Here is a 21,196-nt window from a genome sequence, read left to right as displayed (position 1 = left end):
GAAAAACCAATATAAGTTTGAACGATGAAGGTTAAACTGTAATAAGGTTAAGGTCCCTTAGATCAAAAATCAAAATATATAGCAATATAAATCTATCCTTTAGACGTATGCAGGATATTAGTCTGGAAGATACTAGTACTTACAATTGAGACGGGAAATTGGATATATGTCAAAGAGACAACAACCCAACCAAAGAGCAGAAAACAGCCGAAAGGCATTAAGGGGTCTTCAATTCATCGAGAGAATCTCGTACCGGAGGCTTGCTCCAGCTGGCCCCTAACACCAAAATGTCTACTAATGTACTAGTGAAGTGATAATGGACGTCATACTTAAATCAGAAATATATAAATGAACTAGAATTAAAATTCATACAAGACTTACGAAGCTCCTGACTTTGGACAGGCGCAAAAATGCGGCGGGGTTAAACATGTTTTTGAGATCTCAACCCCATACCTCTAGCCAATGTAGAATAAACAGACACACAGCAATACGAACAGTAAAACTCCATTTAAAAGAAGTCCGAGTCCGAATTCAGAATAGGTATTGAAAGAACTAAAACAAAATGACAATGAGACACAAATTAACAAAGGACTACTAGCAGTTACTAACATGCCAGTTTCAGACCTCAATTAAAATGATTGAAACATTATGTCTTCATCATATGAACTTACCATTTTGAATCTTGACTTACACATTTGCTTTCGTGCAAAAGGTTCTGGCATTTAATGCACCTGTGTAAAAAATGTCTAGTAGTTTCATTTTTGAAATAAAAGTATTAAAAAAAACCTATCGAACTTTAATGTAAACTTAAACAAATTAAAAGGTTCGACAATATCAACGAACGGAACAATTGGAAAACAACTATCATATTCCTGACTTAGAACAGGAATTTTCCGAACAAAATGTTTGGCTTAACCTTGTTTAATAGCTATTGTAACCTACCACGTCTATAATATCTGTTCATTTAAGGCGGAGGTAAAAGGTTAATTTAGGTTAATGTCTTTGCATTTTAATTTCAAGTGTTTTCGTGCTGAAGCTCATTAAACAACGTGTGTCTTTTAAAAAGTAAAATAACAAAAATACCGACATTCAAGAAAAATTAAAACCGGAAAGTCCCTTATGGCAAAATCAAATCTCAAACACATCGAACAACTTGAAAACAACTGTAATATTTCTGACTTGGTACAGGAATTTATTTATGTAGAAAATGGCGGATAAAATCAAGTTAAACTAGTAAAAAGCTTATTTCTATGAGTTTATCGTGAGCAAGCCATTTTATTTCCCGCTTCATTACATTCGAAAACAGAAGAACAGATATATTTCGCAATTCTATGGTTGTAGCATTAAACATGTAGGTATAAGAATTGGTACGTTCCAAATTTTGAACCTTTATAAGATACCAATAACTCCTTGTATTACTTTCAAGGTGTAATACCACCAAATTATAGTTACGGTTGCATACGAAAATAAGTTAAAAAATATATTTCCTTCAATTAGCAGTTGTAGGCAATTAATTCTACATTTCATTGCATTAAAACATTTCTGTGTCATAAACATATATCTTGGGTATTTCAAGCACCATTGTTTTTTATTTAGGGTTTCTATAGATTATTTTAGGAACGTGATGTTATATGGTAGCTAAAGCTTGTACACAGATTAAATAACGGGAAACATTTGATTTGTTCACTCCCAGTGATGGTTATTTTCTTATACGCAATAAAATGTTGTGAATGTTTTTCTATAATTGTGGACAGGAGAAAACTTTACTCATGCCAAATAATTCTTTATTTGAAACAAAGATAAATTTTGCGCAATTTTGTGAAAAGTGCAAATTTAACAAAGAGTATTAGGAGAAAATCAATGGTGGTTTTACATTTAATATGGGAAGATGTACTTGCACCTCTGACCTTGTGAGTACTATAACGTTTTAACATTTCTTGTTATTTAAGTTAAATATTTCAAAATATTAAATATTCTGAGTGAGTTAAGTCTCCAAAACATATTTTATAAGAAAAAAAGCATTGAAATAGGACTTTATTATGAATATTAGTTGACAGAACAAGCCACATTTAGTGTTTTTGGAAGCTTTTTCACCTTATTTCTTATATTCTACTATAATAGAATTTTTCTCTAAGAAATACTTTAGTAAATATATAGTTATAAGTAAATGAAATTATTTTTACAGTAGGAACAACAAATTATGCAATGAAAGATAAGCTTTTTAAATCCCTCTCTAAAACGCGGCGTAAATTAAAGTTTTACATAAAGACTTATTGAAACCTTCTTGGAGACAGTAAATTTGTATATGGATAGTTCATTCAGCTTGAATACTTCAATAACTTATTCATTATAACATTTCTATCATATAGAGTGATAGTTACCCCATTTTTTTTTTATTTATAGGCCTTAAAAGTTGAGATTTTTAGGAAATGAGAGGTAAATATGGACCAAAAGAGACCTTATAAATCATCTTTTGTATCATATTCAACTGTTTGTAGGCAGATGAGATAAATATTTGAGCATTTTTTGTTCCACACTATATTTTATCATGATGCGGCTAAGTTTTTTTTTCTGAGGAAATTTTGCTCGAATCGCTGTAGATGTCGTCTAACATTATACTAGATTTTTCTAGAACTATTGAACTGATTATGATAAAACTTGACAGGAATGCTTAAAATTACCAGTATTACAAAAGGAAAAAAGTCACATTCAGTTTATTCAACAAAAATATTTAGAACATTAATTTATCAATTGTTGGTTGCTTAACGACCAATGACAACAAAGAAGTATAATAAGTTTAAACAAAAGGTTGTATCAAGTGTTTTTACCATCAATATTCCGTAAGCTCGTTCACAAAAACTGTTATAATTTATCAAGTCGACACACTGTCCAATAATTAACTTCATTCCAAATGTTCGCAATGTTCTAGACTAAATACTTTAGCATTGTTCTTTCTAATGTTTAAAATACGGTTTATAAAATTGTTCGGTGCAGGAATTACCTGTAATAAAACCTTATAGATAATGTATATCTGGTTGGGAAAGGGTTGAAAGTGATATAGACACATCCTGTAGGAAGTAATAACAATATATACGGTAGGGAGAGATATTGATACATCCGGTAGGGACGAATACCAAAGGTCGTATCAGAGTTATCTACATGTATGGTAGTAAGGACGTAATGCACCAAACATCCATCTTGTTTGTAAATGTTCGGGAAAAGGGAAATTGTTTGATAACGAACGTAAGCAAACTAGTGTGTTTCCATTCAAAATTATTGAAAGCAATATAACGTCATCATTGAAATAAAAAAATAATCTTTCTATAATTTGAAGAATTTTATTTTTTGTATTTGATTTATTAAAGGAATGTCACAGTTGTTCACAGAACAAACCATGCCCCTTCTCCACAATAGGGGAATGGTTGGTGCCGGACTTCAATGAATTGGTACATAAGTCATTGTGATTTAAACAACTATAAGCATATCAAGTTAAAGTCGGGGTAGTGTATGAGATCTCAACACGTTAACTAACCTCCACTACGTTTTCATTGATAAATATAAAGGTTAACATGTTTTTTAAATCAAGGTTTTAATTACATACAGTTGATAGTCCTTGTGATTTGTGTGGGTCAAGTGTACATAAAACTAGTGATTTTTATTATTCAATATTCAAAATTGAAACAGCTATTGAATAAAGAATGAGAATAATTATATTATGAATTCATTTATATTCTTAGTTATATGTCTACAAATTAAAAATTATATGCTTAGTTATTAAAAAGTGTTGACTCATTTAGAAACTGGGGCATCAATAAATATTTGGTGTTCGATTGATTGATTGTTGTGCTAAACTGGTCGCTTGACCTTCTGCTCTCACAAGAGCTCTTACAACATATCTTACTGGATAGGATCAATAAAGTGTTGCTGGATTTATCAATTAACAGTCACATCTAGTAAGATTGAGGACATTTACTGAAAGATGTATATATGGATTAGAATACATTTACACATTTGAACGGGTATTACTGCCTTTCACGTGCACAAGGTACTCTTGATCAACCACGACTGTAATTAAAAGGTGCGAAATTGATCCAAGGTGAATTGTTAAAAAGAGTGTTGAAAACTGGCCAGTAAATTATTATATGAGCGAACATTTCTATTTATGGAATTGCAGCATTAGCGACAATGGTATACTCCACCTCAATAATTTTAATTTAACAGTGTTAACAAATATGTTTTCAATGTAAAGTGAAACCGAAGGCGTTGTTCTTGAACCATAATTTGTATTGATCTCTTCTTTTTTGAAGGTATAGAATCTTATTCATTATTTGAAGAAAAAAATCACTAGACGCAGCTCTTGTCTTAGCCCTGCTTTTTTTGAGAGGGGGTAAATTTACAAAGACTCAATCGGTAAGGATTGAATTATGCAGGTTACAACACTATATTAGAGAGCGATATTTGCTTAATGGTTTGAAAACATAGTTATACAAATCCAAAAAGCATAGCCATAGAACTATAAAAAAAATTCAAACCTTGAAACAAAATATTGTGTTTTTACTAGTTAACGGGATCATTTCATCTTTGGCGTCGTATTTTGGAATAGAGTAAAGAAAAATCTAACACGACATGCATTATCAAGTTCCGCCTTAAGGTATACATACAGGAAGAACTCTTTAATGAGAAAGTATAATTTATTATCAAAGGAAGTCTTGGGTAATGTGAACCGATTTATAATACCTGCTATACAGCTCAGGGATTCATGATACCCACATCCGGTTATTCATATAATCAAAAAATAATAGTGCTTATCATTCTCAATAATTATATAGAAATAAGGAAGAGAAAATAAAAGAAAAAGGTTCCCGGTCTGGAGTCGGCATGACGTATCCAAGGAGTAGTTGACATGTACGTTGTTACATAAAATCTATAAAACTGCACTTTCAAGAAATTATTATCATCGTGTCGATTGTGATTATTTAACATCAAAAGAAAAAATTATAAATACCTTGACGTGTTTTATTGAAACGTAAATGGATCCATTTTGTTTTATTTTTCATTTCTTCTTTGCACTACATAGCTTGTTCTAATTGAAAATAGAATCCACAACATGTACAATAATGTTCAATGACGTTGCGGACCTATTCAAAACAATAATTTAACTTGCAGTAGAGTCAGCGGTTTTATTTTTCAATACACAATTTATGAAAGTATTATATCACAAGAAAATAATAACATTACCTTATAAGTAACAACGAGAGGAAGCGTGATACAAACACCAATTTGCTCCTAAGTTCCTTTCAATAAAGTGTACCGCCTCGATTCTTATACAGTCTTTGATTTCAAATATTTGTATTGGATCTTCCTCTTAAATCAAGAAAGGCACTTCGTACGCATGAACATTCTGAAGTTGTATTTGCTTTTTAATAAGTCTATCCTTAGTTTGGTTAAATCAAGTTGAAACAAGAATGTGTCCAAAGTACTCGGATGCCATACTCGCACTATCATTTTCTATGTTCAGTGGACCGTGAAATGGAGGTCAAAACTCTAATTAGGCATTAAGATTAGAAAGATCATATTATAGGGAACATGTGTAATAGGTTTCAAGTGTATTGACCAAAAACATTAACAAAAATCTTTAATCTGAAACGGGAGGGACAAATGGACGGATAAACGAACGGACCCAAACACCGTAAAACATTATGCCCATAAATTTGGCACAAAAAGAAGAATAATAGATAGGGGCAGACATTTGTCTGTTCTTTAACATACAGAAAACGTGGCGAGCTTTCAATACTCGAGTCGGACTTAAGTCTCATTCAAATCGGACGTGACTTCATATTCATTCATTCCACATTGAAATAACTACCTCTTAAAAATGTGTCTCACTAACTGACGGATGACATTTTAGCGAAAAAGCTATTAAAGTCCGTGATTGTTTCATGGAATTGGTTCTAGCCTCACATTAAGTAACGTCTATATTTCATCGCAGCGTAATTGGGACGAGGAAAAATTTAAAAAATCACAACCCTTATGTAGGTTTTGTATTGTAGGTCAACTTAAATGAATGGCGGGAGATTTAACTTCAGTTAGACTACGAGAGCTTGTTTGGTGGATGCAAGAATTTTGAATTGAACCGGTTTTTACTACATACCCCTTTAAAAGGTGTTGCAAATATTCTTTTACGGGAAAACAGCGTTGCACTGCATCTTATTTGGTCAGTGAATTCAACACCACATTCTAACCGCACATAGTTAAATTCATATATATATCATTACGGACTTTCACCTAGGTATAGGGTATTTCACTGAACACTTTATTTGTGTAATTTTGTACCAAGTCAGGAATATGACAGTTCTAATCTATTCGTTTGGTGTGCTTGAGCTAATGTGTTGCATTTGCCATATGCTTAGGGAATTTTTGTTTAGAAAATTTTCCTCTTAGTTAATTAACCTTTTAACTATTGTTAAAAAGACAAATTCTATTGGTACTGTGGATAATTTAGTTAAGTAATTAATGGTATAATCCTTTAGTAAATAACCGTTACAAAAGCCCTATCTTTGTTGAGTATTTCAACTGAATATTGAATGTTGATTTTCATTATAGGCGTAACGCGTTTAATGTCTCGCCATCATAAGTAATGTCAACTATACTTAAAGTCTGCTGTTTTTTACAATAAATATGACCAAGTATATAAATAAACTCCCCATATATATCATTACAATTTTGAAGGCCAAATGCACGTTTTGTCTACGAAAGTAAATTAAAAGTTACAAAGGCCAAACAATGAACAAACTTGAAGAACATTGATGACCGAAAATTCCGAAAGGTTTGGTCCAGTACAGCATTGGTAATATATTCCGTTTGTAGAAAATCCTTAGTATTTCGGAAGATCTGCTTAAATAATAAAAAAATCAAGACGCATTAATATTCATATTGACCTATAATGGTTTACTTTTATAAATTGTTATTTGGATGAAGGGTTGTCTCATTGGCACTCATACCATATCTTCCTATATCTATATGTTTTTCTATTATGAATACTATAGTATATAGGATTCAAAGCTTTTTTATTCTAATATCTTCCTGGTAATTTACTACGGTTAGAAATCACGAACCCATTAATTTCCTCACAGTAGTTCGAAATAAGCGATTCACTTTCAGTGTATAATAATATTTGTAAAGCATGGAATTGTAATTATTGCATATTTTCCACATGAACACATGGAAAAGCACTGCTGGGATTCAAAAACAAAATTTAATCAAATAGAAATGATTGCTATAAACATGTAATGTTTATTACAAAATAGTGGAATTATTCTCTAGACAGTTAGAAACCAGCTGGAATAAAATTTTCAGAAAGAAATGCTTTAGAAATCAGAACAATAAAAACACATCCATTTCAATATGGTGATTTAAATAATGTATTATGTATGAAGAACCACTCATATTAATTATTTTAATCCGCAAAACTTCAAATTGCTATTTGAATAAATCAATGAATTTCTAGATTACACATTAGTAGTTTACATTTTTGTCATGATCTGTATTAGTGGATAGACTAACAAAAAGCCAAAATCTACCCTTGTTTGTGTTTTCGTGTGTATTTTTTTTATAACATTGTCAGTTCGTCTTTCTTCAATTGAAGGGTATGAATATACAAAAATGGTCAAATAATAAGATAAATAGGTTGTATTTTTTATTAAAAACGAGTGTCTTAGTATAGGTTTTGTTGATATCTGGTATATCAAGTTGATTTGAGAAGATGTTGTATGAGTGCCAATGAGACAACTCTCCATATATGTCACAACTTATAAAAGTAAATCATTACAAGTCAAAGTACGGTATTCAACACAGAGCCTTGGCCCACACCAAACAGCAATCTATAAAGTGCCCCAAAAATTACAAGTGTAAACGGGAAAACCAACGGTTTAATCTATATAAAAAACGAGAAACGAGAAAGACTCACGAACCACATCAATGCAACAAACGACAACTACTGAACACCAGATTTCTTTCTTAGGACATGTTCAAACAATTGCAGCGGGTTTAAACGTTTTAACGGTACCAAACCTGTACCATTATCTAAAAAATAGTGTAACATCACAACATAGAAAGGCTTTCTATAAAATATCAATTTAAATGGCTTAACTTAATCAAATTGACATTAAGGATGAGATGCATTTCATCTTAAAGTGTCCTACTTATCAATGTCTTAGATTTTATTTGATAAAATCTTGTTATTGGAGAAAACCTAGGTATAAATATACAAGTTACTGAGTTCTAATAATCTTAAAAGAATTATGCAATTTGGATACACTTGTATTTCGTGCAGAAAGATCTGACATATTTTTTACACTTTTTTGATCTGAGCGTCACTGATGAGTTTTATGTAGACGAAACGCGCATCTGGCTTATTAAATTATAATCCTAGTAGTACCTTTGATAACCATTGTAATAAGTTTCAAACTACCTTCTGCTATCTATGTAGACTGTGTGTAGTTTATGTGTAGTATGCCTGTAGTTGTAAGACTTTGGTACATACAGATTATTATTATTATAAATCATAGGGTCATATGTTGGAAGGTTATGTAGACTGATTGGGATCATGTAAACTCTAGCTAATAACAGCTTTTACGAATATGTTATGGTCAATTCAATTTTACAGATAACTTAAATGAATGTATTTTGTGCAAGTTGTAGAAGGAGCACTCCTATTTTGTTGTTTTCTATATTATGTGAACGTCCAGGGAATCGAATTTCTTTTCAAAATGCTCCTGTGATAACAATAATAACGTTACAAAAACAATATGGTAGATAGAAAATATAAAAAAGTGTAACATCCACGATTCACTTCGGTATTTTTATCACATCAGTTCAGGATAACGATTGTATTGTTACATACATCTAAAATTATGCAACAAGTGATGCTCAAGCCTCTTGGGAGAATTGTTCATTCAGCTAACTAAGAGAAACAATTCGATTAAAATCACAATTCACATGGACATAAAACCAATAAATCATCTTGGATGGTACTACTCATACTTTAGCATTTTTATTTCTAAATGTAAAGATCAATCAATATGCGAGATAATCTGATAGGGTACTTCTAAGAAATTTAGGGTATGACATTATCCTTGCAAGTATATAAACGTCTGCCAGTTATCTGTTGGGTTTAAGCAATTGATTTCTTGTCTTAGTACTGAAATAACTGTTACCTGTTAATATTTATACTGAGGAGTGGTAATTACTGAGAATTAAATTTTTCTTCTCATTAATGTCACATATTGATCATTTTTATTAAAAAGTAGATAATTAATAATAATGTGTGGATAATGAATACACAATGATTTTACCTATCTATGTTCTGTCTGTACGATAAAACGACGAAGGAGTAACATGTTCGCAGTAGCTATAAAGGTAAGAAATCATTTTGTTCAGTCATACTAATTTTTTTTGGCAAGTTGATTTAAAAAAAATCTCACAAGGATTAGTACGATTGTATAATGGTTATCTGACCAAAGAAAGAATTGTTCTGTTAACCGTTTGTATGCGAATCAAAAAGAGCAGATTAACAACTTGAATGTTTCAGAATAACTAATCGAAGGATTTAAATGAAGAAAAATGTTCAACGAGTGACCGAACAACACACTAATCGACGAATGCGCGTAGTGCATGATTATATTATCAGTCTTGTTCGTTCACAAGTTAAAGATTTTTCTTCATTTGAATTTGGTGTTTTTTTTTTCACTTAGAAATCAATGGAATTTATTGCAACAATGTAATAATTTCGTTTAACCCAGTATATAATCATTTGAAACATGCATGTAATTATGAAGACAGAACCGATTTTACTGCAACAGAAGCGCCTTTCGATATTGCAAAAGATCCTTCATGTAGCTTCATAAACTGGATTTCTTTCAACTCTCTCATGAAATAAAACTGAGATTACAAAAAGGACTAGACAGGCAAGTAACGAAAAAGTTGTTAATTTTAGAGCCATTTTGGTCTCTTGTGAAGAGTTGTCTCATTGGCAATCATACCATATCTCCTTTTTTTATTATTAGTTCCTTGTCATTGAATGGAAAACATTTGTTCACTGTAATAGCTTGATATGCATATGTCAAATACTGGACATTCGACAAGCTACAATCAATCAATATGTTTTGAAATGGATATATCTGCAAAGCAATGTAAGTGATTTATTTGACTTGCAATTGATACTTTGTAAATAGGTTGATTCCAATTACACCTTTATATATACTTTTGTCGTAATTTTACAATGTGATTATCAATGAAGGCAGTATGATATTAATCTCTAATTCCATGATAACAGATTGTAAATTATTTTTTTGCTATTTGATACCATTTACTCGTTTAAATCAAGGCTATCAAGTTCGAGCTTAAGTTTGGTAATATGGTTTCTGTTTTTCCCTAGTAACTAGATATGACAGTTTTCAAACTCTGTTTAACTGGTTCATGTTAAATCTCTAGATGAATTATTGTATATGTTGTATGACACCTGTTCGCCATTTCTTATTTGAATGGATACCTCATGTTACACTGTAAAGTTTCTTGGCGTTGTGATTAATATCTTGATAAGAATCTTAAATCTAGCTTAAGCAGGTTCATGTCGGTTTCAATTGTAATCAATTCAATGTTGAAAGTCCAATTAGATCAATAGTAACAGACTTTAGTGTGAAAGGTTTGAACCAAAACTATACACATTATATATCATATTTGGAAAATGGTACGTCCATCTCAAAACACGTTTTTGGCATGAAAGAACAAGATTGATCTTTCAACATATATAACAAAAAAAATTCTTGCAATCATAATTTTTAAAAATGCAATGCATTCATTTGTATTGTTTTAGCAATGTTTAGTGTTGTATTCAGTATATGTTAGTGAATCATTTTCGAATAGCATATTTAATACTCTTCAGAGTATCGAAGCGGTTATTACCAAAAAAAGCAGATCAGACTAAAAAGATGATCGATATTGTAATTTGTATTTCGTTTTACTCATTGCATTGGGGCTTGAAATTATAAAACCAATCCACAACGGACAAGAGTGTTATTAGTTATCAAAGGTACCAGGATTCTAATTTAATACGCCAGACGCGCGTTTCGTCTACATAAGACTCATCAGTGACGTTCAGATTGTTATAGCATTTTGTTGTTCTTTGTTGAAATAGTTATTTTATGGTGATTAAGATTATATCACAATGTTGACTACTGAGCCCATCTTTTTTATATTTTTCCGATATTTTGTTTTTGTTTTGCTCAAACATTGTTGTCAATATTATTGATTCTAAATGACTGTTATACAAGTAAGAGTTAGATACCTACTAAACTAGAGGAAATACATGTAATAAGCCAGGGATATGACAGTTGCTTCCCTTCGTTTGTGTATTGATCTTTCATTTTTTCCATTTGCCTTTCAGTTTTAACTTTCATTCGAGTTTGGTATTTCCATAATTTTACTATTTTCTATTTATCATAAATAATATTAAACCATGAAATGTTGGCATTAATTCCTGACTGGCTGATTCAAATTATTATTATTGTTTATAACACGTGTTTCAACATTTCATGTTTTCCTTTCATTTCATTTTATCCTAATTTTAAGGTTTTAACTACAGATAGTTATAAATGATTCCATTTTATCTAATTCGTCGTCATATTGAAAATATAAGATGTTAAAGATAAACAATATAAATCTCATTTATTGCTTCGTCGTTGATCAATTAAGTAACTTTTGAATTGGTTCTTGACATTATAGTTCATATGTGGTGTAAACTAACCTCAGTTGTAGGGAATATGTTTCATTTTGTAATGATATGTGTTTGTATTTTGTAATGATATGTATTTGTATTTTGTTATGATGCAGCTGCAAAATGAACGCAACAAGTATCGTCCATCTAAAATAGACTTCTTGGTGGAATTTGTTTGCTCTTTCCTCTGGTACTCCTGATATCAAATCAATCTGGGTCCAACCCAATGACGGGCTGGAAATTCGAAGGCCTGTTTGATAGGGAATAACATCTGTTCTTGCTACATACCCCTCAATAAGGTGTTGTTCATAGAATTAATTGCATGTTTCATATATACATGAATTGGGATTCTATCTCCTTATATATGTCTACGTAAAACGGAGTCACAAGCAGAAGTAGAATTTAACATATCACCTCTGATAAATATCAACTAAGTTCTTGTGTGATTTATTTTCCAATACAAATCAATGTGATACACCGATTATTAAATGGGCATACCTGGGGGGAAATCTGTAATATTTCACATTAGTCATTAAATGTCAAAACGACAATTTATATAAGTCTCTTCACAATGAATAAGATGCAAAATACCTACGCAGTTCAGTTACCTAACGTTATAATAGTAAAATCTGCAAGAAGTTGATAAAACGGAAACGAATAAAAGCCAGTTCAGTATCACAGAAAAGAATGCAGTAGTATTTCTAGAAACTTGTTATTTGTGTTCTTCTGCAAATCAAAATGAAAGAGACTAACCTTAAATAATTTAATTATTTTCATTTTTTTAATAATGCGTGTAGAAGAAAATTAGTATAAATAAAGAATTATTTAGACAATTAAAAAATGTTTTTACTATTTTCATTCCACCAATTTTTAAATTAATTAGTTTGAACTGCAGTTAGACATCAAATATGTCTGATTTGACAAAGCTAATGCATTGTGAAGTCGTCCTCGGCTTTTTTTAATCACTGCACTGTGATTTAAAATAGGAATTTTAAATAAAATTATAGGAAAAAGGATGGTTATACTTTGACAAAACTATTAGCAGTCAACGTTACATAAAACGCTTTAAATAAATATTGATGCAGACAACATCAGGCAAATATCATAATTTGTCATGGCAACAATTTCTTGTAATCAGCAACGGACTCCATAAATAGATACTTTTCATTCTTCGGCTTCCTCTTTATAACCTTAAATCCATAGTTCTCTTTAGTGTAATTTTAGAAATTAGTTTTGCTACACATGACACTTATTCCTGTAATAAAATTAGTCGAATACACCTGAAACCAAACAGTAGGATGGCGATTCAAATAATATAGGCAATCTCAAGACCAAACAAAACGGATGTATTTGATTCAGTATGATAGTATTTTTAATTTAAAAATAAAAAAGAAACTAAACATGCATCATAACAGAAAGTGCCCAGGACATTAAAACGGACACGTGGAGGAAACAATAAAGAAATAATAATCATTCCCGATTTATACATTAGACAAAAGACATTGAGAGACAACCAAAAAAAAAAGAAGTAGTCCCAAAGTCATTTGACAGCACACAATCCAGAAGAACACAAGTAGACAGTTCCGAAGCAATATATAAGACAAGAAAAAGAAATGAAAAAAAAAACTGATAAAGGAAAGGACCAAACAGTAAACAAAAGAAAAGATACACAAACATGAAATGTAAAACACATAGACTGAACAACTGCAAGTTAACGGGTCGAAGGCAATAAAACAGGATGTGTCAATCACATACACATATTTCGAAACATGAAATCAAATGTTCAAATGACAGTGTCGAAAACCTCTTTGATTGTTAAGTATTGTTTGGGAATTTATGATTAAAATGCCTTGGTTACATTTACTATAGGAACATGTGTGATATGTGAACATGTAAAAGCAGATAATAATCAAGACAATATCGATATAACACATAATCATTACTGACACGCAATGACTGATAGAAACACTATAACATTAGATAAAAACACAGACTATAAATATGTAAAAGGCGTGAAATGTAATAAAATTGATTCATTGCTATTGTTATGTCTACACTAAATATTTTGAGGCAAATTACTGACAAAACTAGATTCTCCTTGGTAAGGGGAACATCTACTGCTGAGTTCTTCTGAAAATCGATAATATGTTGAGATTATTTAGTAAATATTTCAGTTTAAAACCTTTGCTAGAAAGCAATCATATAATCAAACCGATGGTATAAACATCAAATTCAACTTTGAAAATCCCAACTTTCCTTTGCACTTCATTGAACCATGACGGTCAAGTTTCTTCAATAGAACAGTAGAAATCAAACCGGTCTTCAGCAAACGCCCTATATGGTCCGTATGTTTGATGAAAATTAATAGTTTTCAATAAAATAAAACTAATAAAAAAGAGGTGAACGATACTAAGGGAACAATTTAAATTCATTGGTCGAGTGGGGGAAACTTACTGAAATTACACATGTACAAAATATACGTCGAGTGTTGGAAACTTACTGAAATTACACATGTACAAAATATACGTCGAGTGTGGGAAACTTACTGAAATTACACATGTACAAAATATACGTCGAGTGTGGGAACTTACTGAAATTACACATGTACAAAATATACGTCGAGTGTGGGAAACTTACTGAAATTACACATGTACAAAATATACGTCGAGTGTGGGAAACTTACTGAAATTACACACGTACAAAATATACGTCGAGTGTGGGAAACTTACTGAAATTACACATGTACAAAATATACGTCGAGTGTGGGAAACTTATTGAAATTACACATGTACAAAATATACGTCGAGTGTGGGAAACTTACTGAAATTACACATGTTGTTTTTCAGTTACTATCTGACATACTCGAAGTTCTTTTTTAAAATCATTGTACAGAAAACATGAATGACATACATGAAAACCCATAGAAGTTTATATTACATGATATCAATAGCAGTAAGCATTTAAAAGCATCTTATTTTTATCCCTGTTTCATTTTTTCAAGTATAACTCAATGTTATAAATTAGACATAAAAAATTACTGTATTATTTTATTTGAAAGCTTTTTGTATCATTGATGGAACATATAGAGTATTGGTCTACCATCAGTAAACGATCGTCTTAAATTACTCTAAAAGATTCAAAGTATATTGTTTTTCGTGCAATTAACGACGTAACTTGAGAAAAGTATACAAAAATAACCGATTTCCAGGGTGAATTCAATAAGGGGAAATTCTTAAAAACTAATTATATATAACAATATCAAAATTATCAAAGAACTATGAAAATAAAGCTTCTGAAAAACATATGCAAGAAATTCATTTGTAACATAGATAAATATAAGTTTCATGGTAAACAATTCGGAAAGATATATCCATTAATAATTATTATGTAATTATGATAGTGAGCAACCTTTACATTGGATATGTAGATACTCATTTGTTTGTGATTATCCGTTTCAGAATCTAAAGGACTTTTGGCAATTTTTCGTACCACAAAATGAAAACGACGACACGTCATTGGTTGAATTTCCATAGTTTCTAACCAATCACGACGTTTTGTCGACTCTTTTGAAAACATTACGTAAAATGCATTGAACTCTAAAACTCCGAATTCACATACCGAAACACGCGTCTAGCGTACTAATTATAATCGTGGTACCTTTGATAACTAATTAAACACCTCATTTTGCTCATAGTGGCATTCAAAAGTTAATACAAATAATTGAATAATTAACATACTTTCACTTGGAAGCTCTACATACCAGGTGCATTGTTTTAATCAAAGTATTAGATGTCTTGACAACTGGGAATAGAACAAATTTTAATATGATCGTGTTTGATCAAAACCTTCAAAAGTCAAAGATCGAATTCCCACTTAATCTTCAGCTCATTTTATAAAATCCTCGGACTATATAAAAGATTTCGGAAGCGATGAAATGGCAAATGCAAGTCACTGTCACGATATTTACATGATCCAATATCTTTCCGAGTGCAACGAGTGCAATACGGGTGGTAGATGGTTGAGAGAAAGAATATAATCTGTAGTGTTGGATGTAACACAGGAAGTGCAGTGCCAGCCAAGTTCTATTTAAACAGTTTACTGAAAATTTGTAAACTTGCAAATATTGTCAGCTTTAAATAATATGCAACACACTATTTAACGATTCTTTTACAATCACTGTTTCAGGAGATCTGGATGAGGGTCCCTTAATTCTGTATTCTTTCATTCTAATTGTTTTTTTGTCCATTATTCTCCTTTCTGTTAACCCCATCCAACCCAGATTGTCCTTTACATATTTATTATCGAAAGTTTTCTGTTTCTTTTTTAAATAAATGAAGGGATGAAAGATATCGCAATCTCACAATTTCAGAAAATTTACATCTTGTATTTTTTTTTTAAATCTTTTGTTTTCTGGCTTAATGCGATAACAATTTTATAGAATGGGGAACCCTAATAAACAAAGGAATTCTGTTTGATTGTGGACTCTAGCGTATATCTAATGACTTTTTATTGGTATTTTATGTGTGAAATGAACATGCTATGTAAAATATCATGAAATCTATTCTTGCAAATGTCACGTTTATACTTTATTGTAATTAGAATATTTCCCAAAACAGAAAATTTCCAACATCTAAATGCATCATAATCAACTTTTAATTAATAATTAACAATTAATTACACTGCATTGCTATTATATTGCATGGTGCAGTTATAAAGATCCGCATTGTTGAATGCATCGCACACAATTACATGCACACAATAACAACATATCTTGAAGTCGGTGAACTCGATGAAGTAAATGAATACCTTTAGCTAAATCAATGCCATTACTTACCTGTTTAGTGTAGTATATGAGCAATGCGTGTATGATATATAGGAAACAGTAATATTATATTTTCGCGCCTTAAGTTGACCTTCGTGTACATAAGAGAGGTGAATAAAGTTAACTTAGGGGTGGTGTGATAGGATGTAAGGGTATAATGTATTTTTGTATTTACAATGCATAACTGCAGTGTGTTTATTTACAATATAAATTTTGAGACATGTAAACATTATCATGAAAGACTTCCAAATTTTCATAGATTTGATGTAAGATGACGGTGGGCATGAATGCTATACACAAGCGTAGTTTGAAGATGGTCAATGATACCATTTGACTTCAATTTTAAAACATAATTACATAATAACGTATATCACATATGACTGTTGTCGCCTATTGAAGAATAAAAACTACTGTTTACCATTTATAAAAAGTTTGAAAGATAAATGTTTTTACCCAAAGTAGACTAGCAAAAATACCGTAATCCAAGGAAAGTTTAAAAAAAAGTATCTTTTCAAATGACAAAATCAAAAGCTTAAACATATCAAACGAATGAAAAACAGCTGTCATACTCCAGACTTGGTACAATAATTTCCTTAAGTAGAAATTGGCCTATTAAACGTGGTTTTATAGATGGCTAAACCTTTCACTTGTATGACAGTCTTTAAAAAACAGTTAAATAATGTTGATATAGCGCGTGTTGAATATCAATGTCCTGTTTTGTTTAGTTTTATATGTTTCTTCAAAATGTTATACACATAATAAAAAATTCGGTAACCGGAAATTGCCAAGAGATTAAATATATAAATGAACATGTAAAACGAAGTCACACCTCCTACAGATTCAAAACTACCCTGTTGCGAAAAAAAGTTATTGTGGTGTTTTTATAGTTCTGAGAGAAAAAAAAACTATGAAACAAATACTAAATAATGCTGTTGAAAGTTGCCTTTTAATGTAACCCTTAATCACTTTTCTAAACATAAATCTTTAAATATAAGTACGTGAGGATTGATGAAGAATAAGTACTAGTATTGTTTATCTATATATTGGAGTGACGGAAGTCACATTACCAAACAAGAAATATACAATTTCCGAAGTAGGTCTATGTTAGTTCTCTCATGGACATGTCGGTAATAATAGTTCAGCTAATGTTTGAAGTATCAAACTTTTAATACCCGGTTTAATCTCAACGTTTTACTTTGTTTTAATTGAAATCTGAAATTTTATGTTCATCTCTACAATGATGGTTCCTTTAGCTGTTGCCATTATAGATATTGCTTTCATTATACTTTCACATATCAATGACTTTACTGTTTGGTTTCAAAGACACTTCAAATCAAATATGTGATTTTAAAACCCAGCTTTAAACAAAATAAACAGTTTAACAAATGTAGAAATATATCTATATCGCATAAATCTCCATTGAGAGTAAGTTTTCGCATCTTAAAAGACTAATATATGTTGAAATTAGTACAAGAAGAACAAAATTGAAAAATGCTCGTAACACTAGTTATATTTTAACTCTTCTATTCGTATTTTTCGTAAGGACTTAATACGTGAAGTCCATCGTCCTTAAATAAAGACACAGTCTTTCGAAATGATTACGGTGCAATGCTAATAAACATGTATACATGCACATGCAACAATAAACCTTTTACTTTACAAAAAATCAGATCACATCTTCGTTTTCGAAAATAGCAGCTGCTGTGACCATATGTGTCTATATTCACTCACAAAAACAGATTATGAACCTTTTGATATACTTACGAAGATATAATCTTTTATGATAGATTAAACTTTATATTCCAGTACATTCAGATTATATCGCCATTAATATGATGACCCATAGCATGAGTTGAAAACGTATAGAAATAATATCAAATGGTCCTCTACCGAACTAAAACGAGTGCATTTTGAATAAAACATCTTATTCATTATGCGTTAAAAAAAATTAAGTTTGCAGTCAGCTATTTATAATCTAAATGGAATACAAGTTCTTTCCTTATTTTCATATGAATAACACATTTGCAAATATATTTTCTCAAAGTAGAGCATTTCAACTCTATTTAACATGCAAAAAGTAAAATCACAAAGACACTGAACTCCTGGGAAAATTCAAAACGGAAAGTCCCGAATACTATGTCAAAATCAAAAGCTCAAACGCATCAAACGATGGATAACAACCGTCATATTCTTGACAAAATGGTTTTAATTGATTTCTGAGTTTCTTACAATACAACAACCAGAAGAGAACAACAAAATTAAAACACAACTCAATCAGTTCAGTTATATTATATGAACATTTAAACGAGGAAAATATCTAACTTGTTTAATCTTTTATCATTCTATCACTGAATATTAATTTTGTTTGATAACAATTGCAAATTTAAGATTGTATGGTTACGTTTAGATTTTACCTTAGTTTTGTATGCTGATTGACTTAAACCTTCAGTGAAACTGATGTCATTTCTAAATACACGAAAAAAACATACAAAACAGTAAGTATTTTTTTCACCGAAGTTTTATTTGAAAAAAATATCGTTCCTTTGGTCTCGGGTGGCCATTGTCTTCTAATTTTTATAATACGGTAGCTTCATAGATTGTGCTGTAAACAAGGTATTAAATAAAACTGGAAATCAACATCAATTCTAGAAAACCTCCATTTCTTCTTACCTCTTAATTTCATGGTGTTAGTTCAATTATTTTTTAATTTGATGTAATTACCTTTTTTTTCTGTTTAGTTGGTTTTTTTCATATTCAACCTATTAATTATGTTTTACATACATATTGTGCATTATAACTTACCTTAGGAAATAAATTGCAAAACTTGATAGTATGGCTAAACCTTTTCATGATTTGTAAACATGAAAACTTAGAAACTAAGCTTACTCCATGCATGCATGGACGAAGGTAACTAACGTTAACTTAGTCCATGCATGCATGGACTAACACAACAGACTTAGTCCATGCATGCATGCACTAAGGCAACTAACCCTAACTTAGTCCATGCTTGCATGGACTAACACAACAGACTTAGTCCATGCATGCATGGACGAAGGCAACCAAGGCTAACTTAGTCCATGCTTGCATGGACGAAGGCAACTAAAATTAACTTTATAAATTTATAAATGCAAAATATTTCAAAAAAATCAAATTTTTCAAAAATTAAAAAAAAAAAATTAAATATTTAAAAAAAAAATTCTTTTAAAATTTAATTCTTATAAAAATAAATGAAAAAAACATGAAAAATTTACAAAATTATTTTTTTCCAAAATGCTGAAAAAAGTTTAAATTCCATCTTAAACAAAAAGAAGAAAAAAATGGTTAATTATCACTGTGTATCATCACCACCAGATATAGGTACCCTTGCATATAGGTATAAATGCCACATGAGAATATTCACGTCTGCCAAAAGATTGGAATGTGTTCACATTTTATTTCAATGATAAAAACTCTTCACTGAACAGATCAGTTGGAGCTGAAAATTTGTTTTAACATAACCTGGACAGTAGCTGCAATTAGTTCCTGAAAGTTCCTAATCATTTAGTAGTGGTAAGTGTTATTTTAGTTTATTGTTATTATATCTGTAATAAACATGTTTAATCAGTTTAATTGAGATCTGGAGCTGGCATGTCAGTTAACTGCTAGTAGTCTGTTGTTATTTATGTATTATTGTCATTTTATTTATTTTCTTTTGTTACATCTTTTGACATCGGACTCGGACTTCTCTTGAACTGAATTTTAATGTGCGTATTGTTATTCTTTTACTTTTCTACATTGGCTAGAGGTATAGGGGGAGGGTTGAGATCTCATAAACATGTTTAACCCCGCCGCAATTTTGCGCCTGTCCCAAGTCAGGAGCCTCTGGCCTTTGTTAGTCTTGTATGATTTTAAATTTTAGTTTCTTGTGTATAATTCGGAGTTTAGTATGATGTCCATTATCACTGTACTATTATGCATATTTTAGGGGCCAGCTGAAGGACACCTACGGGTGCGGGAATTCTCGCTACATTGAAGACCCATTGGTTGCCTTCGGCTGTTGTTTGCTCTATGGTCAGGTGGTTGTCGCTTTGACATATTCACCATTTCCTTTCTCAATTTTATTTGTTGCACTATGATTTTTGCCTTTGTCTCAATAGCAGCTAACTTTTTGTATATATTGTACATGTACATGCAAGTCGTCAAAACATAAACCCAAAAATGTAAGATCTGTAAATTTGCTTTCGCAATTTTTTTGTTCTTCCCATGCCGGAATTCTAACCCATGTTCCTGAGATATTGTGACACCAAATCTGTACGATTTTTAAACACCAGAGAAGAGCAGATGATTTAAACACTTTTGTGTAATTCAGCATTATATAAGATGTTTTTGTGTCTAATGTTATAGTGCAGTTTGAGCACTCAAAAACATGTTCATTATGTCCACTGGTTGTGTTTGGTTGCTGTCTGCCATATTAAATGGATTTCCTTTTTTTTTGTTTTTTGCTTAAATTTGTCTATTAGCTTTCTCTTTTGAAATTAAAAGAAAACAGTTCACAAATTAGGTGTGCTGGGATTATTTTAATTAACCTTCATCAGAAACATACAAACAAAAATTTGACAGCA

General features: G+C 30.9%; 1 protein-coding gene across 5 annotated transcripts in view; it reads left to right on the top strand.

Annotated features, from left to right (window-relative positions):
- The window catches only part of LOC139519750 (small conductance calcium-activated potassium channel protein 2-like), a 174,721-nt gene that overhangs the window by 9,826 nt on the left and 143,699 nt on the right, over positions 1–21,196 (top strand). Inside the window, exon 1 of one of the 5 annotated variants that reach the window (XM_071312002.1) lies at positions 9,098–9,417. The exons of the other annotated variants lie outside the window; for them this stretch is intronic. The gene's annotated coding sequence lies outside the window, so the exon portion shown is untranslated. Of the gene's footprint in view, positions 1–9,097; positions 9,418–21,196 lie in introns of those variants that run through there. 5 annotated transcript variants of the gene reach the window in all.

This window comes from Mytilus edulis, chromosome 4 (assembly GCF_963676685.1).
Source record: "Mytilus edulis chromosome 4, xbMytEdul2.2, whole genome shotgun sequence".
NCBI classification, from domain to species: Eukaryota; Metazoa; Mollusca; class Bivalvia; order Mytilida; family Mytilidae; genus Mytilus; species Mytilus edulis.
This window is presented reverse-complemented; position numbering and strand designations above follow the sequence as displayed.